At 36.2% G+C, this 25,995-nt stretch overlaps 1 protein-coding gene and 1 pseudogene across 24 annotated transcripts in view; one reads left to right on the top strand and one right to left on the bottom strand.

The window, feature by feature from the left end:
- Nucleotides 1-25,995, top strand: part of ADD3 (adducin 3) — a 139,347-nt gene that overhangs the window by 18,130 nt on the left and 95,222 nt on the right. The window lies entirely within an intron of this gene.
- On the bottom strand, nt 208-765 carry LOC139040083 (ATP synthase subunit f, mitochondrial pseudogene; annotated as a pseudogene).

The following is a 25,995-nucleotide window of genomic DNA, read 5'->3' as shown; positions in this document are numbered from 1 at the left end:
ACTTTTTTCTGAGGAAGACTGGCCCTGAGCTAACATCCATGCCCATCTTCCTCTGCTTTATATGTGGGACGCCTACCACAGCATGGCTTGCCAAGCAGTGCCATGTCCGCGCCCAGGATCCGAACCGGGGAACCCCAGGCCTCCGAAGCGGAACGTGTGCACTCAACTGCTGCGCCACCGGGCTGGCCCCTCCAGTCTTTTATTTTTGTATCAGTCCTCTTTTATTGGGCATTAGTTCTCTATTAGGATATGAAAGCATTCAGCAGTGATCCAGTTCCTCAGGGAGGAATGCAGAGCAAAGAAGGTCATGATCAGGAAGGCACAGTGCACCCTTTACACCAGGCCCTCTTCAATGATTCTTGCATAGCTGCTCATGTTTGAGTTCCTTGTAAGAAAGGCAATATGTAGTTGAAAAGCACATAAACTGCCAGCACCATAGATACCCCAGTGAGGCTCCCTTTCTTGTTGACATATTTGTTGTAATACCGGTAGGAACCTCTTTGAAACACTCCAGTGATGCCTTTTGGGATGAAATCCCACATCAGTATTGATCTTGGCAGCTCCTCTATTTTCACATTCATGAATTTCTTCTCTTCCACTGGTACAACTGATGCCATTTTGGAGTCATGGGTGTTGGCTGTCTTCCAATATTTTTTATTGTGGTAAAATATGTATAGCAAAATTTACAGTCTTAGCTGTTTTTAAGTGTGCAGTTTAATGGTATTAAATGTGTTCATAATATTGTGTAACCATCACCACCATCCATTTCTAGACTCCTTCATCTTGTAACACTGGAACTCTATACCTATTAAACAGTAACTTCCCATCCCCCCTCCCTATATTCTTAGATCACAAAAATTGTTTTAAAATCAAGGTTTCAGGTGATACAAAATCTATTATTCCTATACTTAAGATTGTAATTTGAAACTCTCTATACGGGTCTGTATTTTATGCAGTAAAGGCTATGACTGACATACAAGCCCCTAGAGTTGAGATAAGGGGCACAGAACCTGTAGCCTTCGACTCCCATTTTAAAGTGAAGAACCATAGCCTCATTATAATTGGAAGGGACCACACCTCACAGCTGTGCAAATTCTATGTTAGTGGGTCAGAGAGGGAGTTTGATAATTATGGGAGAAGTGGGAATTAGCAAAGTGGTACTAGCTGACCTCTGCCTCCATGACCCAATAAAAAGGAAATTTCCCCAGTAAAAGAAGTGGGAGCTCCTCAGGTTTGCAAGTCTCTTTGGATGCTAAAATTCTGCCCTTGTGTGAATCATTTAGGCTTTCTATTATATGAGTGGAAATGGGAATTCTCTGTTAAAGTTTGCAGAGTCAAATGGGAGTAAAGGCGGGGATGAAATTTAGACTCATAGTTTTGGAAACCGCCACCTCATTTTATGCATGAAAGACCTATTATGGTTGAGTGAGGTGACATGTTCAAGGTAACATCTGGATTCACAATTATGGTTCCTGACTCTTCGTCCAGTGCCTTTTCTACTTTATCACATTATCAGTCAACTTAACCCATTCATACAATTCTAGGGTGAGAGAGTTCACCAGAATTCCACTTGACCTTCCCTACAGCAGGGTTTAGACAAGATGAGAGACTTCAATCTCTTAGGGATTTGAAGCTGCTCCTCAAGAAATAGTTGTTACCTGTCTTTGTTTTTGTTTTTTTAATCTTTCGTTGAATAGGGAAAGTTTTGAGGGAAAATCTGGAATGTGTTACGAACTTTCTTGTTATCTTGACAAAAAGCTATGCTGTCTTCTGTGTATTGTTCCAGTTTTAGCATACTCACCACTGAAGCAAGTCGTGTACATGGTAAATGTTTCTGACATGTTTAGGAACATTATATTGAAAATTCAAACTAGATGTATTTGGCTGCCTTGACTTTTTTTTTCTTTTGGAAAAGAATGTGTTTAAATGAGAAACAGGTCCATCCTGCAGTGAAAAGGAAAAGTTTTAGGTCATTTATTTGAGTAAAATAGATTATAGGACTTACGTCCTCAATTTTTTCATTATTTTCAACTAAGTGGGCCATTACATAAGGTTCAGTGAAGGAAGAAATCTGTCATATTAGAATGTTAGTGTTTTAATCCAATTTTGTGATTAAACTCATTTATCAAAAAGATTTTTAGCCATGAAGAGTACAATTTATTTATGTTGCATCATATCAAGGACTTTGAATGGAATCTGTCAGATTTGTTTTTATTTTTTTCGTATTTTGCTATGGATTTTTGTTTCATGACAACGATTTTAGAAGGCAATTTTCAAGATAGCCTGGTCTTTTCAATGTATGGCTTCCAATAATACATCCTTCTGAGGAACTGAAAAGATTTATTATTATGGTTGGGGTCTAAATAATATGATTGCTTTTGATTTTAGTACGAGTAAAGAAGTTGTCTTTCAATCTGTTTTTAAATCGTTTTTAACAGGAATAGGTGCAAGGTCAAGGTATTTACTGGAGAACTTTGAATTCAGTGCTTTATTAAGTTGACTTAAACTGCTTGGAAACTAGCTATGTTTCTTGGTAACAATATTTGTATTTAAAACCTTGTAGGTCAGTTTTTCTGTAAACCAGGTAATATGTCTTTTAAATTAATTATTGATTTTTTTAAAGCTTCTGTTGTTGCTTTTTCCTGAGATTTCATTGTATAGAGAATAAAGTGTTGATTAAATGGAAACTTTAGTTACCTGAAATTCCTTGGATCCTCTACTTTGAGAGGACCAAATGATTAAGAATACAAATGGGTTATGATAAAAACTCTCAATAAAATAGGTATAGAAGGAAAGTAACTCAACAGAATGAAGGCCGTATATCACAAACCCACGGTTGACATCATACTCAACGATGAAAAACTGAAAGCTATCCCTCTAAGAACAGGAATAAGACAAGGATATGCCCACTCTCACCACTCTTGTTCAACATAGTACTAGAAATCCTAGTGAGAGCAGTTAGGCAAGAAAAAGAAATAAAAGTTATCTAAATTGGAAAGGAAGAACTAAAACTGTCACTGTTTGTGGATGACATGATTTTATATATAGAAACCCCTAAAGAATCCACCAAAAAACTACTAGAAGTAATAAACAAATACAGTAAAGTTGCAGGGTACAAAATCAATGTACAAAAAATCACTTGCATTTCTATACACTAACAATGAACTAGCAGAAGCAGAAATCAAGAATACAATCCCATTTACAATCACAAGAAAAAGAATAAAATACCTAGGAATAAATTTAACCAAGGAGATGAAAGATCTGTACACTGAAAACTATAAGACATTGTTGAAAGAAATTGAAGGACACATAAAGAAATGGAAAGATATTCTGTGCTCATGGACTGGAAGAATTAACATAGTTAAAATGTCCGTATTACCTAAAGCAATCTACAGATTGAGTGCAGTCCCTATCAAAATCCCAATGACATTTTTCATGGAAATAGAACCAAGAATCCTAACATTTATATGGAACAACGAAAGACCCTGATTAGCCAAAGAATTCCTGAGAAAAAAAGAACAAAGCTGAACACTCCCTGATTTCAAAGTAATCTATAGTAATCAAAACAGCCTGGTACTGGCAGAAAAAGACACACAGACCAGTGGAACAGAATTGAGAACCCAGAAATAAACCTACACATTTATGGACAGCTAATTTTCAATGAAGGAGCCAAGAACATAAGATGGAGAAAGGAAAGTCTCTTCAATAAATGGTGTTGGGAAAACTGGACAGCCACATGCAAAAGAGTGAAAGTAGACAATTATTTCACACCATACACAAAAATTAACTCAAAATAGATTAAAGACTTCAATGTAAGACCCCAAACCATAAAACTCCTCGAGGAAAACATAGGCAGTATGTTCTTTGATATCAGTCTTAGCAGTATCTTTTTGGATATGTCTTCTCAGGCAAGGGAAACAAAAGAAAAAGTAAACAAATGGGACCACATCAAACTAAAAAGCTTCTGTATAGCAAGGGAAATCATCAACAAAACAAAAGCACAACCTACTGATCGGGAAGCAATATTTGCAAATCATATATCCAATCAGTGGTTAATATCCAAAATGTATAAAGAACTCATACAACTTAACAGCAAAAAAGCAAACAACCCAATTAAAAAATGAGAATCTGAATAGACATTTTTCCAAAGAAAATATACATGTGGCCAACAGGCACATATGATGTTTAACATCACTATTTATAGAAATGCAAATCAAAACCACAATGAGATACCACCTCACGCAGGTCAGAATGGCTGTTAGGAAAAAGACAAGAGACAACAAATGTTGGAGAGGACGTGGAGTAAAGGGAACCCTCATACACTGCTGGTGGGAATGTAAATTGGTGCTGCCACTATGAAAAACGGTATGGAGATTCCTCAAAAAATTAAAAATAGAACTCCCATGTGATCTAGCTGTTCCACTTCTGGATATTTATCCAAAGAACATGAAAACACTAATTTGAAAGATATTAAGTACCCCTATGCTCACTGCAGCATTGTTCACAATAGCTAAGATTCGGAAACAACCTAAATGCCCATTGACTGATGAATGGATAAAGGTGTGTGTGTGTGTACACGTATATACATATACACATATATATACATATACGTATACGTGCACACATATACATATATATACACATGTATACATATAGTTGTGTGTATACATATGTACACACACGTAGACACAATGGAATACTACTCAGCCATAAAAAAGATGAAACCTTGCCATTTGCGACAACATGGTTGGACCTTGAGGGTATTATGCTAAGTAAAATAAGTCAGACAAAGAAAGACAAATACTGTATGATTTCATTCATGTGGAAGATAAACTCATAGCTACAGAGAACAGATTGGTGGTTACCAAGAGGGAAGGAGGGGAGTGGGGAGGGCAAAAGGGGTAAAGGGGGGGCATTTTTACAGGGACGGTTGGAAACTAGACTTGGTTATGTATACAGAAGTCAAGATATAATGATGTATACCTGGAATTTATATAATGTTATAAACCAGTGTTATAAACTAGCATTACCTCAATAAAAAAAATACAAATGGGTTTCAGGGATTTATTGGATTCAGTAACTTCTAGGTGGGTCCTAAAGTTGATGCACTTTGACTCCTATATCTTCTTTAGTCTACTGTACTTAGAGTCAATATTTGGAATGAAGGCCCAATCTAGCACAATTCTTAAGCAATAAAGATAAATATGTTCATGAAAGTATATGAAACCAAAAGTTGGAAAAATGAAAACTGTCCTTGTAAGATTTGGGAGGGTGGTATGGAAGAGAAGGCTACATTTGTTTGGCTTTTTACTGCAAGAATTGACATTTACTTGCATTTCTGATCAAAATACTTATTTATATGGGTTTCCCGAGGTGTTTTTCTTTTGGTAGCCCACTACATTTTCTTTTAAGAGGTCCAGTCATAAGAGTTTGGGCCTTCTGTTCAGGAATGGCTTTTGTACAAACTACCTGCATAGTTTGATTTGAAGTCTCATAGGAAGGCTATAGAATACTGCTGTCCCCTCCCCCAAAATACATATGTAACTTTAAATTTTCTAGTAGCCACGTTAAAAAAGACATATTTGTGAAATTAGTGTTAATAATATATTTTATTTTACTCAATATATTTAAAATATTACTTTTCCACATGTCATCACTATAAAAAATTAATGAAATATTTTCCTCTTTTTTATACACCAAGTCTTTGAAATCCTGTGTGTATTTTATACTATAGCACATCTCAATTCAGACTAGCCACTTCAAGTACTCAGTAGTCACATGTAGCTAGTGACTAACAAATTGGACAGCACAGCCCTAGAACATCTCTCTTTTGTCCCACATCAGTGTTAAGGATTCTTCCACTAAAAGTTTATTTGGGGGGGGTGCTAAAGTCTTGCTATCTCTATGTATACTCTTCTATAATTGGATGGAAAACAAAACACTTCAGAGAGGAAAAAAAAAACATTAAGCCAGTCTTGGTCATGTTAGTTTTCACCATTTTTCCCCATTATAATGTGATAACCAAACAGTAGTACTGCTGAAGAAGTACAAGTGTTACTGAGTGAGAACTTTAGAGGCAGGTTTAGTTGGCTGTGCTCAAGTGAGGAGAGCTGGGATGGAAGGAGAGTCAGCACTGGGTAGTGCAAATAGGATAAGTTTTGCCGTCAGACAGATCTGACTAAGAATCCTACTGGCTGTGAGTACGTTACTTCTCTGAGCCTTTTTACTTTATTTATATGTAGAATTGGGATAAAAATACCTCTCTCTTAAGTTACTTTGAAGATTAAATAAGATGACATATTTAAAGTATGTCATGTGTATCTGGTACATATGAAGTGCCTGGTAAATTTGTTCTGACTACATGATTGTTGCTTACTTACATCCTCCACTCCTGAATTTTTGCTTGTGAGAAAGGAAGAGGAAGGAGGCATGCCTAAAATGAATTTAGCCCATTTACAAAATTGACTAGGATTCAGTGTTTGTCCAGAACAAACTAATTCCTAAGCATTATGGTTGAGATTTTAATTCAGAACCATTATCTGAAAGGTTCGGAAGGTAATGATATAGTTCATGTTCTACGTTTAAATAGTAGGAAATGAATTTTGGCCATTTTATTTCAGTATAGTTATTCCATTAATCAGTAAAAATAGTATCTGTGTTTCTAAATTTGTCCCAATTATTTAAAAGAAAAATCTCAATTATTAAAGATACTTTTCATCTTTTCCTAGGTATGATACAAACGCATCATTTTACATTTTTTTAAAGTTTTATCACAAGAGTTATGCAATTGAAATTTAAATTATGTTTTCATTTACTTCAGAAGGCTAGTATACAGAGTTCATAGTTTACTGATGTTTGTAAACATGTAGTAATCGGAACTAAGGAAAACTATTCTAAATGGAAGAAAAACTGTCACTTGGTAACTAAGCTTTACATTATAACGCATTTGACCTGTTGTTCTTGTTCAGGCATTAACATCAGTTCTTAATTTTAGATAGAATGAGGATTAGCTGTGTGGTGTGTTCTGAATCTATTTAGGAGGAGGGAGTTTTCAATCATACACATATTTCTGATTTGCTATGCCTTTTGAGAAACTTACTTTATTTGAAAATTTGAAACATCATTGAAATGTGGGAAAGCATGGAGAGTTCTGAATAGATGATTAGATTAGATATCAACTTTTCAAAGCTTTATACTCACCAAATGTGTAGGCAACATCTGTGGTAATGTTCATGGAAATCGGTCACATTTTAAAATCCAGTTCTTTGCCAACAGCATCTGGTTGCACTTTCCATTACATACTTTGAAAGTACTTTTGAACTGCAAAAGAGCAAACCGTATGACACAGACTGTGCTTACCTGATTGAAAGTTGTTTACAGTTATAATTGACCTTCAATAAACAACATAACTAAAGGCATAATTGTCCAAATACATGGATTATTATGACACCTCAGAGATGAAGGATTCCTATATTTATCAGCTTTTTAAAATTGTCTAGACTTTTACAATTTTCTAGTGACCCCTTACAGAGGTCTTATTTACTAAAAGTTCATTCAGGTTTGTGGAATTTTCAAGGTACTGACCTGATTAGAATATACTTTACTAATGGACAATCAAGAAATGGTGTTGATTGATGTGATTGTCATACCTCCTCCAATTTCTTACATTTCCCAACAGCTGTTATTAGTTATATACTTGTGTATATGTTTGTCATAGCTGACTGTGAGCTTTTGATATACAGATGTCTTATTGTTATGGTAATCTAAGGTTTGGCAACCTAGAGAAGATTTGTGATATTATTTTAAATGGCATGGATCTAGGCTATCCTGTGAACTAGGCAAAATATGTCTGGTTTTCTTAAGATTACCTTCTCCACACCCCCTTTTAAACTTTCCTTTGCTTTCTTCCTCTTGACTTCCCAGGTGCCTAACCTGTTTCAGATAATCTCTGTTGAAATGTTAGCTGATTAATTCACTGCTTTTCCAGAGATGTTTGCATTTTAAAAATGAGATCTTTTTTTTTTCTTTTTAAAGATTGGCACCTGAGCTAACATCTGTTGCCAATCTTTGTTTTTTTTCCTTCTTCTTCTCCCAAAGCTCCCCAGTACATAGTTGTACATCTTAGTTTTAGGTCCTTCTGGTTGTGCTATGTGGGATGGCGCCTCAGCATGGCTTGATGAGCGGTGCCATGTCTACGCACGAGATCTGAACTGCTGAAACCCTGGGCTGCCACAGTGGAGCGCGCAAACTTAACCACTCGGCCACAGGGCCCGCCCAAAAGTGAGATCTTTTAATAACAAGGCTTTTAGGCTTCCTAGTAGGATAGTGGAATACAAGGTATTAGGGTAGATTCTTTAGACTGGGCCCAGGCTTGGTGCCAGGATTGTAGAGCCCCACTGTCCAATATGGTAGCCACTGGCTGCTTGGTGGCTATTTACCACTTTAAATGTAGCTAGACTTAATTGAGATATGCTGTTAAGTGTAAAATATACACTAGATTTTTCAGACTTAGTATGAGAAAAAGAAAGTAAATTAACTCAATTTTTTATATTTTTTACATGTTGAAATATTTTGATATATTGGGTTAAATAAAATTTGTTAATTTCACGTGTTTCTTTTTTTAATGTGGCTACTAGAGAATTTAAAAGCATTTGTGGCCCACATCATATTTTTATTGGACAATACTCTTACAAAGACAAGAGGGTTTGTGTTGTGTTCTTACTGTTGGGAGCTTACATAGGTTTAGGGATGCCCCAGGATGCCTTAGCTATAGCTATTCCAGCTGACTTGGCTGGGCCACTTTGTATTACAGTGCTGTTTTAAGAGTTAGTGCTGTTTTGGGAGCTATTGCCTTCAAGCAGCCACTACCCCTCCTTCTCTGACTCTCCCAATTCATGAGGTATTTAAACAAACAGTTACTCTGCCCACCACCTGTAATTGTTGCTAACTCCTGACCAGCTTCTTGAAGACAGGGGATTTAAAAAAACCCAAATTCATAGCTATTTATTGGGCACCTGCCATGTGCTGGATACTGTGCCAGATACTTTATGTAAAATCTCGAATCTTCATATCAGTTCTGCAAGATTGATATTATAAGATAAAAAGATTCAGATACATTATAACTTTGCACTAGGTCAGCTAGTAAATGGCAGAATCAGGATTCCAACCCAAGTCTATCTGATTCTAGAGCTATTGTGCTTTCTGCTATGTTATGCTCTCCTCATTGTGTTTTCTGTTAACTGTGTCCTTTAGCATAAAGCAGAGTGCTGTATATAAAGGGATGCCCTGTCAAATGGTGTTGACTGATCCTTGAGGGTTTTTTCTTTGTTTTGGTGAATGACTTCAGTGCACCTCACTTTGGGCCACCCTCCTCCCCTGTCTGGTACCTAGTGAGTGACCCAGACATTAATGAAGAGACTTAAGCTTATTGACAGCCTGTTGAGCAGGTTAAGTAATCTAAAAGCCTCGTGTGAAAGAGCATCTTTCCCACCTTGAAAATCAATCAACAAAGAATGTTTTAGATGCCTCCAGGAAGAGATACAGGAAGAATCTCCTTCTCTAAATGCCAGGAATGTCAAATCTTGGACTTCAGAGACTGGCCATATAAGGAAAGGGCTTTTTATAGACAAAGAGGGTTGAAGTGAAGTAATGAGATAGAATAAGTGTGTTGAGCTGGATAAGTCTTATATAATCCTAGGTCATCTCTTAATGGCTGTGTCCTTGACATTGTTGCTTTAAGAATGAGAGCAAGGGGGAAACAGTCCATGTGTTGGCATGCTAATCTGTAAATTATAGAGTAGATGTAATAATCACAACTCATTAAGTGCTCTCGAAGGCTGGATACTGCATTTGCTCACTGCTACCTTCACTTAGGCTCAAGCAAGTGTTGGTGACTCTGGAAAGACAAGGAAAGACGAGGAAGAACAGAGTTCAAGGAGTGAAACTAGACTGGATGTGGCCTGCAGGGAGATTTGGGCAAGGTCAGCCTGCAGAGCCCTTTTATACATATGCATGCACATTATATTTATAATACTAAAAGCTATGTAAACTGTAAAATACTATTATTTCGGGCAAGAAACTGGTATACGAGAGAGAAAATAAAATTTCTGACTAGGTGGTGTGGATTCAGTTTTCGCAGCTCTACCATTATTACCCTGTATGACCTTAGGAAATTATAGAATCTGGGAGAATCATTGTCTTTCTACTTCTCTGGCTTTCCTTCATGATTTAATAAGATCATGATGAGTTTGAAAACACTTTTGTGCAAACTCGTATGCTGTCTGCATGTTGTTACTGTTTTTGTACTGTTAGTTATTTTCTCTTCTTCGGAAGTATTGCTTACCTGAAACTTTATTGAGAGGAAAAAATGCGTACCTGAGAATACCCACATGATTAAGGGAAGTTAGAGCTAAATGGCCAATTTAAGTAGGGCTAATTTGGCTCTCGTTCTTAGGCTTTATAAAAGAGACACTGGCAGCCTTGTGGGTGAAAAGAATGTGGACCTAATTGCTTATTTCATTTAATCATTCATCCTTTAACCCCTTTTAAAATTTGACTTTTGTAGGTTGGTTATATAATGCACGAGTGTGCAAGCACACACATGGTGTATCTCTTTAAGTGAAAAGCCCTATTGAATGGCTATTTTTAAAAGATTTTGATATATTCATAGTAATAAACCTGGTTTGCATTTCTTTGAGGCTCATGGTCTTCAGCTTCTGACCAAGTTAGTAAAGGGTTGCTATAACTACCAGATGGCAGTCTTTCTTAATCCAGTGTTAGATGCCAACAGACTAATACAGAATAAATGTAAGCAGAATTCAAGCACAGAATTTGAAGTATTATTTAAACTGCTTATCTAATAAATTTTGCCTAAAGAGGATAAGTTGAATATATTGATGTTACCATACAATTGTTTGGTTCTCAGGGAAATCCTGCAATGTATCTTTAATTTGTGTTCCATGTAAAATGCTGAGTACAGGGATATTTTGCCATGTGCCAGTTTGAAATTTACTTGGGATTCATTCACCTGGCAGATCACTTGTGATAATCAGATGATCCCATTTCTGGGGAATGGGATTTCATAGCAGGAGCAGTGTTCTTGATGTATAGTTACTTAAAAAATAAGTTAATTTTTAATTTTAAAATTCTCATGTGCTATAAAATTTATATAGTATAACATTGTAATATATATAGTACAAATACTTCATGCATTTTGTAAATAAATAGCAGGGACAATAAATTCATTGTACTGTACTATTTGTTTTTCATTTCTATTTTGAGTTCCTGGGGTCATAACTTGCTTCCCCCTTAATCTCTATGAAGAAGAAAGATACTGAGGTGCACATGGGTTAAACCTAATAACTGTAGGCAGCTAACTTTCTATGTAGAATGAACTCTAACTAATACTCTATTTAAGGTAAGAAGGTAGATAGGCCTAGTCAAGACCACTTAGCACAAATGAAAAGGAACTGAAACATCATAGATAGGGATTAGACCTGAAGAACTAATATGGATCCTTTTTAACCTCAAGATTAACCCTGTATAAGTGTAATACATTGTCATTTTCATATTAGAAACCTCATGCCCCAGCGTAGCATTTCTCACGGTGTGTTCTGTAGATCATTAAGTTTAAGAGATTTCCTAGGAAAAATAGTTGCAGATATGTTTGGGAAACTACTTTCTGCACACTTTCTCTTAAAGGTTCATAATGCCCACTAGCGTAACAAAGACTGAGAAGTATTGCCAAGTGCTGGGTTTACCTTTAAGAAAAAAACTTAGTGTATCTCAAATTAAATATGTCACATAGACCAGGGAAATCTATCAATCTCTTTAGTAAAATCTATTAATATCCCATGGAACTCTTGTTTCTTAGAACACACTTGGGAACAGTGCCCTTAAGTAATGTGTTAGCAGGTCTCAGAGTTTATTTTTGTGATTGCTCTTTTTTTAAAAAAAATCTAAATTAAAATTATATTTGGCAGTTACAGGTATCTTGGCCTGGGGGATATAGTGCTTGTGTTTAAAAATTTTGTGTTAAAATCAGTATTATAAGGCAGTTTTACATAGGAATGTTCATTTCAATGGGTTATGTCTTTAAATTGATATTACTATTATCTTTTGGGGGCATTTTGCAAAAAGCATCAAATACAAAAAGTAAATGCACGTAGATTTACAAAAGAAAATGATAGAAAAATATAATTTTCTTTGTATTTAAAAATTTACGTTTACTTTTGATAGGCCAGATAATTTCTTTAACATGCTATTTTCTAATTTGTTATATATTTTTTCAAGAATAAAATAAAATGTAATTGTTTTAAACTCAACTATTAGGTAAAGAGATGTTTTAGTAGCAATTAAACTTACTGTAATTGTTTTCATTTGAACTGGAAGGAAAACCAAAGATTTCAATAACCAAATATTAGTAGGTAATTCTGTGAAATGAGATTTTGAGATTGTCAATTTAGACAATGAGACTCTAAGAATAAACAAATTGCTTATCTATACCTAAGCCTACTATTTAGATTCTCTAACCTGAATATACATCAAGAATTTTAAGCATTTCTTTGCTTTTCATGAATTTCTTAAAAATGACATCTGAGAATATTTAAAAAAATATTACAGCTAAATGTGGACCTTGAGTCATCCCCAGGTTGGAAAACTGTGAAGTTGTGTTGCATTGTAATAGCAAATACTAAATATATTCAGGCTTCAAAGTATGAGCCAGTGCATAAATTAAATTAAACCAAAAAAGCTTAACCAGCCATGTTTCAGGTTTTGGAACATGTAACGTAGAAATGTAACCTCCTACCAGAGAAGAAATAGCTCTCTTACCATTTACTACCAAACCATACCATGAGACAATGTTTTATTTTCAGTTGTATTTAGAAGACCATGTTTCTGTTAGCTTTGGCTTGCTGTTTGCTGAATAACTAAAAATGGCATATTTAATGCCAAGTAGTATTTATGACTAGACCATCAAACCGCAAATGGAATTGAGGAGAGATTTTTTCGTACTGAAATATAAAATAAACATTTTTTTCCTTACTGTTATGTTAGATACTACGAGATCTTTAAACTTGTGGAACATAAGGTAATTATCTCATCCATATGATTTTCTTTCTTCAGTGGATCCATCCACTCAGCACCTCCTTGCTGCTAATCACTCTTCTTCATTGATATTCCCTTTCCACTTCCATCCCCAACCTCACTCCATCAACATCCCATATTTTGAAGAAATACAGCTAGCAGGGAGTAGACTTACTAGAACCATCTTTATTCTGAGGGATACTGCTTTGTTGAGGAAGCCTAAAATGAAAACCAACTCCACCACAAAGGAACTGCTCAGCAACGGAAGTGGGATCAAAAGCTTTAAAGCCGAGCTAGACTAGCTGACTAAAGAGAATTTGCACTTGTGGAGCTCTCTCTTACCTGTAGTGGGACCTGCTCTCTTACCACTAGGGATAGCATGAATCCTTTTAGACTAGTGGTTCTCAGACTTGAGCATGCATTGGAAGCACCAGGTGGGCTTGTTAAACCATGGATTGATTACTGGGCCCCACCCGCACACTTTCTGATTCATTAGGTCTAGAGTAAGGCCCAATAATTTGCATTTCTAACAAATTTCCAGGTGATGCTGCTGCTGCTAGTCTGATACCAATTTTGAGAACCACTGTATCTTTTAGACTAGGAAATCTTTTTGAATCTTCTCTTTTTCTTTCTGTCCTTTTCTGCTGTCATGCCACCGTCTCCATCAAAGCCTGCCATCTTCTGCAGATTGTCCCAGAAGCCTTCTTTGCTTATTAACTTTTCCTACTTTTTTAAGTAGGAAACTATCTGCAGTGAGACAGCATTGTACAGTAGAGTCCATTTTTATTATTATAACTGGACAGTACTTTTACCAGTCTTGGAATTCTTTATACTTTCTCCAAGTTTTGATATTTCTCATGTCAGCATCCCCTTTCATAGTTTAGAAAGTACATGTTCCTTTTAAAGTTGTCATGTTTCAATTTTTAAATAGATGCTTCCCATTCTCTGGGGTACAGTCATATATGTGATCTTCTAAATTCGTTTTGGCATTTTAAAGCAGGAGGAGAGTGTTTCATAGAAGGGTGTGTAGATCATTGCCCAGCAATAGAAAGCAGTTTCATGACTAGTCAGCTGGAGTTAGAAGTTAGGTGAGGAGAAATAGACTGTCCTTCTCCAAGCAACTGTTGCTTTAGCCATAAACAGTACAGCTTCTTTTTGTTATCTCAGTCCCTACCTGGGCCATGGTTAACCAGACTGGTGCTTTTTGCTTCCCAGAAATGGCCAGGTGCTGAGTTCTGAGGACAAGCAGGTGGGTTTTCTGGGGGATGGAGAGCTATAGGAGTACCAGGGGCATCGTAAGAAAGTAAGAAAATGCTAGGTGAAAAGAACTATGTGTAAACCTTGGAGGTCGTCTAGTTCAGCTTTCTCATTTTACGTAGTAGGAGATGGAACATTTCCCGGACTTGCCCGAGGTCATGTAGCTGGTCATTTACAGATCACTTGACCACCATTTTCATCTTCCCTCAGGGCTTCTGCTGCCCTTTGACACTGGCATGAAGGGAAATTTTGTGGCACACTCAGGTAGTGATTAGCCACATAGTTCAGCTTCTTAACAAATTAATGGTATGCAATATTGATTTTTGAAATCATAATGTTCTTAGTGATTTAAAATTTATATAGATCCAAAGAAATTGCTGCCATATGTCATAACATAACGCTGTGTGCATGTGTGTATTCAGCACTATTTTTAGAAAGATAGTGTTTGTTTCTGACTGTAAAAATAACACAAGCTCATTATAAAATATTTGGAAAATACAGATACAAGTTAGTAAATAAAAACCCGGAATAAACCACTACCCAGAGATAGCCTATTATATTAGGATAGGCTTTCTGTGCTTTACCTATCTCCAAAGTTCGGTGACTTCATGCAGTGGTTTACTTTTCACTATGTGCAGTTCAGCGTAGATGGCGGGTGGGGGGCCCGTACTGGGTTGTTCTGAAACCCAGGCTCATCCATCTAGTGGCACCGTCCCCCAGGCCTTTGAATCCTGCACTGGTTGTTGAATCTTTTGCAACCAGCCAGTAAGTGAGGGGAGAAAGAGACAATGAGGGAATCCATAGTAGTTTTTAAGAACCAGCATTCAAACTTGGGACAGCAGTGTAAAAACAATTTTGTGTCTTGCTTTATGAAAACATTTACTTATCTTTTGCCCCTGATCATTAACTACTGTTGGAATATTATGCAGCCCTTACAACTTCTCATTATTAACCATATTGTTTTTAAACAGATATGAAAGATAGCTTCTCTACTCTAGCTGCTCTTTAAAAGAACATTGTCTTGATGCGCTCTTTCTGAAGGTTTGTGTGTATGTTAAAATGTTTTATACTCTTTGACTCAGTCCTACTCCGGAGAATTCACCAGCAGAACACAAATGTGAAAAGTATGCATAAGGATGAAAATTATATTTGTAAAATAGGAAGAAACTAGAAAAAAATGAATATCTTTGAAAGGGATTAGTCAAATAACTTTTGGTAACTTCATGCGACATTGGAATACAATGCAGCTATTAACGATGATTTTTATTTGCTTAGAAAGATGTCACAACTAGTGAGACAGGTAGATTACAGAGTAGCATATATAGTATGTAAAATCAAATACACAAATGTATGTGTTTGTATGAGGAGATAGATGTCTTTATCTGTGTATGAAGGCTGTTCACCAAAATGTTAGCAGAGATTGTCTCTGAGTTGTTAGATGTGTTGTGATTTCTTTCAACTTTTCAAAAATGTTTCAGTAGTTTTAAATTTTAACAATGAGCATGAATCATTTTTATAAAATTAATAAAACTATTATTAGAAGATACGATACGTTCAGGGTTTTTTAATATATTGATTTACTCAGATATTCTCTGTAGTGTGTTTTTAGCTTCAAAGTTACACATTCTTCTGATTATTATGGGGCAAATTATAAAGTCAATATGACTTGTAGAGGAAGTCCCAATGTAGTAAGAGCTCAAAACCTTGCATGTGATGATCCTTTGCCAATAAGGAGCAAGCTTCAGTGCTGAACTATAAACCTCACACATGGGAACCATGTTCATTTAGAGATTGGGGGCCCTATTTTAAAATACATTCTTGGGCTATTATTGTATTCTCCAGGAGCCCATAGTCATATCCCTTCCCTTGGCTGTCTCCCTTCTTTCCATTTCCCCAGCCCTTCCTCACCTTTCATAGATACCAGGTACCAATATACCATTTATGGTTCTGTTTTTTGTGTTTCGTTTTTTTTCCTTTAAAAGTTGGCATATAACTCAAGTTTGAGAAATACTGCTTTGAGGGATTTCTGGCTATACGTGGGAGATGGAAGAATTTCTGTGCCTCCTTGTTTCCAAGAGGAAAGCATACATGAGTGCACTGATGTTAAAATAAGCAAAACCCAAAATACTATATTGGTTAGTTATTATTGTTGAACAGATCACTTTAAAACTTAACAGTTCAAGACAATGAACATTTCTTATTTCACAGTTTCTGTAGATCAGGAATCCAAGAGCAGCTTAGATGGGTGGTTCTGGGTCAGGATCTTTCTTGAGGTTGCAGTCAAGCTGCTGGCAGGGGCTTCAGTCATCTCAAGGCTTGACTGGGGCTGGTGAATCTGCTTCCAAGCTCACACACTTTGTTATTGGCACACCTTAGTTCCTCATGAACTAGAGAGCCTCAGTTCCTTGCCACATGAGCCTTGCCACAGGGCTGTCGGAGTGTCCTTAAGACATGGTGGCTGGCTTCCCCCAGAACAAGTGGATGGCATGTGTGCGAGTGAGTGAGAGACGATCAAGATGGAAGCCACAGTCTTTCTAGAACCTAATATTGCAGACATACGATTACTTCTCTCATATGCTGTTGCTCCCACAGACCAATCATGATACAGTGTGAGAAAGGACTGCACAAGACGGTGGATAACAGGAGAGTGGAGTCGTTGGGGACTATCTTAGAGGCTGCCTACCCAAATACCAATGCTATTTTTAGGTAAATTATTAGGAAAGTTAATTTTTTCAGATTTCCAACCTTTATCTTATAAAGAGATGTTAGACATTGCCAGCAATGCTTAATTGAGTGACGCTGCGTGAGAATTCACTCAGTGGAAAATGTGATGGGTCTTTTTTTTCAACCTAGTAAAGATAACGTAAAACTTTTGCCAAGATTGAGAGGTGATTAATGGGCCAGCTTACCTGAAACATGATTGAACAAATTGACATTGGCAGGATCACACAGCACACATCCACATTAACTAATTAGGATATGTAAACATGTACAGTAATTTTTGGTGATTTTCATCCATAATTAACAGTTAATTGCAAACTTAAGTATTCATTATTCCATTCTAGTATAAAGCAGATAGTAGTTTTTTAGCAAAGATTATATCATAGAGAAATTTACATACCATGTTAAGGAATATGGACTTTATTCCTTGGGAAATGGGAAGCCATTGAAGGATTTATAGGAAGTGGGGTGATGTGGTCAAATTTGTTTTAAAAATCTCATTTTGGCAGCAGTATTGAAAGTAGATTGAGGGATGACAGGTTGAAGGCAAAGAGGTTATTAAAGTATTACAGAAGAGAGAGAATGTGTGTCTTAAGTAAATCAGTAGTCTCAGGGATGGAGAGGAAGAGGCTGGCCTGAGACGAAAAATGGTAAAATCAAAAGCGATTGGTTACTACCTAGATGTGGAAGGTGAAGGTCAAATTAAAGACAGTCCTAGGTTTCTGGCCTGGAGAAAGAAAACTGGGACAAAGATCTCTCTCTGTCTCTCTCTCTCTCTGTAGGAGAATGTGTGGGTAATGTGAGTTTGATTGTTTCAACATATGAAGATTGAGAGACTTGGACAGCAGTAGGAGATATAAAGTGAGGAGTTGGGCATATAGATCTGGAGCAAAAGTAAGAAATTTGACAGGAAATATAGATTTGTGAATTGAAAGGAGAAATGATATTTGAAGTTGCGGGAGGCAAATGAGATTGTACAAGCTGAATGTGCAGAGTGAGAGAAGTATGCCAAGGATGGAACTTTGTTGAATACCAAGGTATAAAATTATTCTTTTGATAGCCACAATCCAGACTAAGAAAATACCAGTGTAGGGATCCATTCTAATCCCAGCCCTGCTTGAGATTACATTGATTGAACTCCTGTGTAACTTTGCACAAATCACTTAAAATCTCTGAGCCTAAGTTTCCTCATCTATATAAAGTGAGGGGATTGGTTCAAATCAGTGATTTTCAAGCTTTTTTTCTGCTGGATTATGAGTAAGATAGGATGTTCACATGCATAGCACATTTCCACAGATGTGCTCAGAATTATGGGCAATTTCATTGCTCTTTCTCTGTCATAATAAGAAATGCAAGTAAATGAGAGTTATGTTACTATAAAGATAACTTTGGGTCTGCTCCATTTTATATATAATCATGCATTGCTTAACGACGGGAATATGTTCTGAGAAATGCATCATTAGATGATTTCATCATTTTGCGAACATCATGGAGTGTACTGAAGGGAAAGAAAATTTGCCACCCCATATAAAATGTGTCTCTTGAACATGAGGATTATTTTTAAGAAACAGAAGACTCAAATTTTTCTTGTTACTTCCTCCCTGTTGCCTGCAGCTGCAAAGGGCAAGGAATGACAGGTACCGCCAAGGCTACTTGGTTGTTGAAGCAATCAAAGTTTATTGATAAAGGGAAATAGAACAAGGAGCAGGGATAAAGGGGAACAACAAATCAGTGCTTACAACATCCACACCACCATCAGCCGGGGAAGTCTCACTGTGGAAAGGACGCTTTGCCTCAGACCTGGACAATTGGCACTCCCACCTGCCATGCAAACTATTGGGACTTCCCTGGCTGATTGTGGTGTGGATGTTGTAAGTACCGATTTGTTGTTCCCCTTTATCCCTGCTCCTTGTTCTATTTCCCTTTATCAATAAACTTTGATTGCTTCAACAACCAAGTAGCTTTGTCAGTACCTGTCATTCCTTGCCCTTTGCGGCTGTGGGCAACACCCCTTACCTGCCTAAAAGAAGTCAGATAAAAAAATCTGTCTCAGGAAGAAAGTTATCACCTTAGCATGACATGAACTAGGTGGTAGACAGGGAGGAACCTAGAAAAGCCTCTTTGTTGAGCTCCCCTCTGTGTTCTTCTGTTTCTGTGTGGCCAAACACTTGTTTGCCAAACATTTGCTCCTTTTCACCTGCCTGTGAATCGCTTTCCTCCCTTTGAAGTCCTTGACTCGCCCTTCCCCCAACATCTTTTGTATTTAGCTGAGGATGGTATTTAAAATGAGGGCTTCAGCCATTTTGGCAAGTTACACAATTTTCCTGGGTTTCTCTCATGTATATGTGTTATTAAATTTTTGTTTGGTTTTCTCCTGTTAATCTGTTTCATGTCAATTTAATTCTTAGACCAGCCAGAAAGAACCTAGAAGCATAAAGGAAAATTTCTTCCTCCTCCGTAGTACTTACACAAACCTAGATAGTATAGCCTATTACACACCTAGGCTATGTGGTACTAATCTTATGGGACCATCGTTGTGTATGTGCTCCGTTGTTGACTGAAACATGGTTATGTGGCACCTGACTATATTTCAAAAAGCAAGTATTTTACAAACTTGAGTACTTAATCAGCAACAAGTAACTTGTGATAGATACCTCACAGCTGATAGACATGTACCAATGAAGCCATACCTAAAACTCCAATCTAGTTATATCACTTCCCTAACTCTGTTGGGGTCACAAACACCTCCAAGTCACTTGGGCAAGACCAACTTTGATAAACGTGCTGCCATGAACAAGCAAAATACTTTTGCACAAGTCAAACCTCCTGAACGCCTGGGCTCTTTGTCACCTCTGGCTGCCTTACTACCACTGCCTTCACTGCCTCCCTCTCAAGAAGATAATACAGAAGGTTAGTTTAAAATAACTGTTGGAATTTCAATTAAAATAATGCTATTTTTAATTAGGAAATATTCTGGAATAATATGGAACGTGGGTTTTAGTTTAGGATTAGTATGCTAGTACAATATTAATAGTAATAATTTTACTCATAACTGAATTTTGTCTGTTACTTTTTTCCATTAATTTTTTCACTTCTTAGACTCAGGAACCAAATCTAATTCTCCTGATAGTTACAAATAAGTACTTCTTCAACAATTCCCATCATCCAGTTATTTCATAAGAAAGCTTCCACTGCTGGTGAAAGAATTTGATTTTGTTCTTTGTCTGAAATTATACACATACCAAAGAAAATTTAAATCAGTTTTCATCTAAATTAGTTATTAAAACTTTGAGAAAAAAGTAAAGTGCGTATTTTTTTACTTCAGAGTTTTAATGGGTCACTTTTATTTTATTTTTCATGAATTATCTTGTATTTCAGCTTTTCTGCAAATTGCGTGCACTGGGCCAGTAATGATTAATCCTGGTTCAGTGGTCAAGAATGTTGATTTAAAAAACTTACTTCCAGGCTGTGGAATAGCCTAGGGAGGACACAGTAATTTTGTTTGCATTTGAATTGCTTGCTGGAGACCTTGGTCTGTGTGGTTGTTGGGCCAGTCCAATTTTCAGTCAATCTGCCTGTAAAGACAGGTAGACTTCTTTTCCTGCCCTTCTTCCTTTTCTCTCTTTTGTAGTTGTAACTTTACTTGAGGTTCTCTTAGCCTTTAAATCCAGATTAGTTGTGTTTTTCCTGAAATAATTTTAAGCATTAAAAAATAGGATTAATATATCTGTCAACCTTTTTTTGATATTTTAAAACTGTATAATAGAAGCTTTTCAAATCTGCACATGTATATTTTTGAGAGAATATTTCAGAATTAATGTTCCTAGAGAAAACTATAACATTATCATGTAAAGTAATTGATCACCTCTTCAGTTTTTCCTAACAACCCTATTTTTAAAGTACAGCTAGCTAGTCTTTTCTTACGACTTTCTACCTTTACTATGTAAGTTGCGTTTGAATGTTTCTAGATATTTCACTTGCCCATTGCTGTTACTCCATTTTTATGGTTAACTTACCCAGTTTGGCTTTTTTATTTCTATGTTTCAGCCAAGGATGAAAATCTCAGGATGAATGACATGGTAAAAAGAACATAGCATTCTTGGAGCAGGGCAAAAATTGTCACCATTGGAGCCACATTTTTCCGTTGAATAAGTTCTCCCAAGAGTAGATTGGGAAATTTTAAAAGCTACATTAATCCCTTGAAACTAAGATGCTATGTTCAAATTATCACATTGGGGTTCTAAATTCTTCAGTCAGTCAGTATTTTAATTCTTGGTGGTGCTAACAGGAGAGAAGATACAAAAATAAATCAGGAGTAGATCCTTTCCTCAAGGAATATCAAGTTGCTTGGGGAAGATATGTTGTGTACTCGAGTAAATACAGTATAAAGTACAAAGTGGTAAGAAGGTACAGATAAAGGGCTGTGATAGCTTAAAGGAAGAATTGATTGTTTTTGGTTTGGGAAGAATGAGAGAATTAGGGAAGATATTCTTATGAGTCTTTTATGATAAAATTTGTTAAACACTTAGTAGAAAAAGGAAACTTATGACTATATAATTGAGACTTTATAGTTTGAGTATATGCTATGGGAAACCTTATACAAGAATTTATCATTTTGTATTATTATGTCTTCTCGCCTATTAGACCACTGGCTCCTTCACAGTAAGAACCATATATTTTTATCTTTGTGTTTCCAGAACTTTATGCTTGATTGATGTTTATTATTTTTGAGAGTGAATCAACTAGGAGCATTTCGTATGTGTTCTACGTTTTAGTCTAGTATAGATGCTGCACTCTATAACACGAGCTTCAAAACATTAAAACTCTTCACAGAACATACCTAGTCCATAAGTAACACTAATGAAATTTTTTTTGTATGTGTGTGTGTGTGTGTATACATATATATAAGTTATTTTATTGAGGTCATATCAGCTTATAACATTGTATAAATTTCAGTTGTACGTGATTATATTTAGTTTCTGTGTAGACTGCATTGTGTTCACCACCAATGATCCAGTTTTATCTACTAATTAAATTTTTATTCTAGGGATAGCTAGTGATGTTATGGGGAAGGAAACAAATATACTCCTTCACAAGACGTAATAATGTGTCAGAAGATTAGGTAATGGAGGCTTCAGATTTTTTCCCATGAAGTTAAAAAATAATGACCTTTTAATTCAAAATGGAAAACTGTTGTTATTTATACTTTGGAACTAAGTAACTTTACAGTCTTATCAAATGCTGTTTCTAAAAATGCTGTGCTGATAGTAAATATATGTATTTATATATAGTAAATATGCATAGTCACGCCTCAAAATAGATTGCTGTATGTATTTGGCAAGGTTTGGATTTTGACTGCAGTCTTAACCAGTGGAGTCTTACTGTAAAGCACTCCCTGGCCTGAAAGCATCGATTCAGGGCACAGGAAGGTAGCTGTTTGCTTTCTTTGAGTACTTTTCCCTGCACACATAGCTTGAAATAGAGTACTGATGATACCTCCACCAGGACTTTGTTCCTGATGGTGAAACAATAGATTGTTTTAGGGTCCTTTATTGCTATTTAGCATTTTTGAACTATTATATCAAGAATTTGTATAACTTTTTTTTTTTTTAAAGATTTTATTTTTTTCCTTTTTCTCCCCAAAGCCCCCCAGTACATAGTTGTATATTCTTCATTGTGGGTCCTTCTGGTTGTGGCATGTGGGACGCCGCCTCAGCGTGGTTTGATGAGCAGTGCCATGTCTGCGCCCAGGATTTGGACCAACGAAACACTGGGCCGCCTGCAGTGGAGCGCGTGAACTTAACCACTCGGCCACGGGGCCAGCCCCTAATTTGTATAACTTTTATCAATTTATATAATTCTGGAGACAGGGAGGATCAAAAGCTTTGAAGACCATGAAATCCCATCTAAAGTGAAATTTTTATATAATGTACGTAAATGTATAGGTTAATTGGAAAGCAGTAGTTATAAGAGTATACGATTCAAATCCAGCTACTTACTGTTGTGACTTTGGGGAAGTTGCTAAATCTTTCTAGGCTTTGTTTTCCTCATCTACAAGACAGAGATAATAGTTGCCTCTTTAAGTTAGTGGTAAGCCTTAAATAAAATATACAGTAGTCCCCCCTTATCTGTGATTTGCTTTCTACTACTTCAGTTACCTATGGTTAACTGCGGTCTGAAAATAATAAATGTAAAATTCCAGAAATAAACAGTTTATAAATTTTAAATTGTGCCCTGTTCTGAGTAGCGTGATGAAATCTTGAGCCATCCCGTTCCATCCCACTTGGGATGTGAATCATCCTTTTGTCCAGCATATCAACACTGTATCCACTGATCTGCCATTAGTCGTTTAGTAGCCCTCTCAGGAATCTGCAACTATTGCAGTATCACAATGCTTGTGTTCAAGTAACCCTTATTTTACTTACTATGGCCCCAAAGTGCAAGAGTAGTGATGCCGGCAATTTGGATATGCCAAAGAGAATCTGTAAAGTGCTGCTTTTAAATGGAAAGATAAAAGTTCTTCACTTAATAAGGGAAGAAAAACAATCATATGCTGAGGTCTCTAAGATCTACGGTAACTTTTATTGCAGTGTATTGTTATAATTGTTCAATTTTATTATTAGTTATCGTTGTCAATCTCTTACTGTACCTAATTTATAAATTAAACTTTATCATAGATAGGTATGTTTAGGAAAAAACATAGTATTTATAGAGTTTGGTACTATCCGTGGTTTCAGGCACCCACTGGAGGTCTTAGAATGTATTCCGGGTGGGTAAGGGGGGGACTACTGCACATGTAAGTCACTTAGCATGGTGCCTTGTACATAATAAGTGCTCCAAAAACAGAATTGCTAATGTAGCATTATAAAATGCTGATTTGAAATTGAAAAAGAGTAAAACCTAAAATACTGTAATAATCCAGGATAATTTATCCCTTTTTTCGTTTGTTTTATGGAGTTTGTATTGAAGCAGCTGTGAGATCCAGTGTGGTTCTGAAATAATACAGTAAGCCATGAGGTTTGTCCATAGGTCACAAGTGCTGACTATTGAGAGGAAGTATTTGTCTTTGTAAAGACAATGGAATGAAATTTTCACCAGGTTACTTGGTGATGTGTGTTTTAAGGGTCATGCTTTGCTAGCATACCCTGAATAATAAGGAGCGCTAGTTCAAAGTAGTTAAATATATGTTATTCATTATTCTTTAATATTTACATTTAGGGCAGTTGTAAGAGTCCTTCTATTGATAGATCGTTTATATCTTTAAAACTTATATATAAGGGCAGTCCCTGTGGCCAAGTGATTAAGATCTCATGCTCCACTTCTGCAGCCCAGGGTTTTGCCGGTTCAGATCCTGGGCACAGACATGGCACTGCTCATCAAGCCGTGCTGAGGTGGCGTCCTACATAGCACAACCAGAGGCACTCACAACTAGAATATACAACTATGTACTGGGGGGCTTTGGGGAGAAGAAGAAGAAGAAAGAAGATTGGCAACAGATGTTAGCTCAGGTGGCAATCTTTGAAAAAAAAAATAAATAACTTACAATATAAAAAGTAGATTTACCAAATTAACGCACTTTTATCAGCCGTATGGGTAATATTGGGCTTAGATAGTTTTGTGTAATGCACTTATAGTTGGAGGACTTGGATTCTGTTACATGACCTTGGGCAAGTCACTTGGCTAACTCAGCCTCAGTTTGCTCATCTATAAATGCACACTATAATGCAGAATTGTCATTACATAGAAATGTCATAATGGTCAAGTGAGTTCTAGTGGTTCTTAAGCAGGGAGATGCATTAGAATCACATGCTAGCATTTTATAAGTATATGTGTCTGGATCCCATTCCTGGTCTTCTCAATCAGAATCTCAGATGTTTGAGGCCTAGATAATTTTTATGTGGATCCATGGTTAAGAACCCTTTTTCAAATGAAAATTTGTGCAAATTTTGTAACATCTTGTAATATTTATTCTTCTTTGAATCTTAAATGAGTATTTTGGGGCCAACGAAGAGAAACACTTCTCATGTTACTTTATCATGGTCTTTGAGGAAAATAAGAAAAACAACCATAGGAAAAAGACTTAGTTGCAGAACAAAAAGTGAGTGAGATAGCTTCTTAGAAGCAGAAATGAAAAAAGAATTTAAATCCAGTGATTTCTCGCCAAAAAAATGTATCATGTGATTTCCAATTAAAGAACATCTTGGGGTATCTTGGGGTGGTAAGGTAAAAATGAGTATATTTTAAAATCATAACCAACTAATGAGAACTACCAGCCCATTTGAAACAAACATATTGCAAAAAGATTTACCTAAGTATGATGTTTATAGACAGAGTATTAAAAAAATTTACCTGTGAAATATATCCTATCTCAAGCCATAGTATATTGCTCTCAAAAATGTGTTTATATGATATGGAAAATGGATCCTCTCATATATCAGCAGGAGTATATATTGGTATATCCTCTTTGGAGGGCAATTTGACACTATCAAATTAATATTGCCCTAGAAATTAACCCTCACATGTATGGTCAGTTGATTTTTGACAAGCGTGTGAACACTATTCAATAGGGAAAGGAAAATCTTTTTCAACAAATTATACTGGGAAAACTGTCCTTATACGAAAGAATGAAGTAAACCCTTATACCATGTACAGAGATTAACTCAAAATGAATTGAAGACCTAAACTAAGAGCTAAAACTGTTTAACTCTCAGAAGAAAACATAGGGTAAAACATTCATGACACTGGATTTAGTGATATGACACCAAACGCACAGGCAGCAAAAGGAAAACAGATAAATTGGACTTCATCAAAATTAAAAACTTTTGTACGTTTCACAATATCGGAAGTTTGAAATCTTTGCAAATTATATATCTGATAAAGGGTTAGTAGCCAGAATATATAAAGAACTTTAACAACTTAACAACAAGAGAG

The sequence above is a fragment of the Equus asinus genome, chromosome 2 (assembly GCF_041296235.1).
Source record: "Equus asinus isolate D_3611 breed Donkey chromosome 2, EquAss-T2T_v2, whole genome shotgun sequence".
NCBI lineage: Eukaryota > Metazoa > Chordata > Mammalia > Perissodactyla > Equidae > Equus > Equus asinus.
Note: the sequence above shows the minus strand (reverse complement) of the source record. Positions and strands in the feature narration are given on the sequence as shown.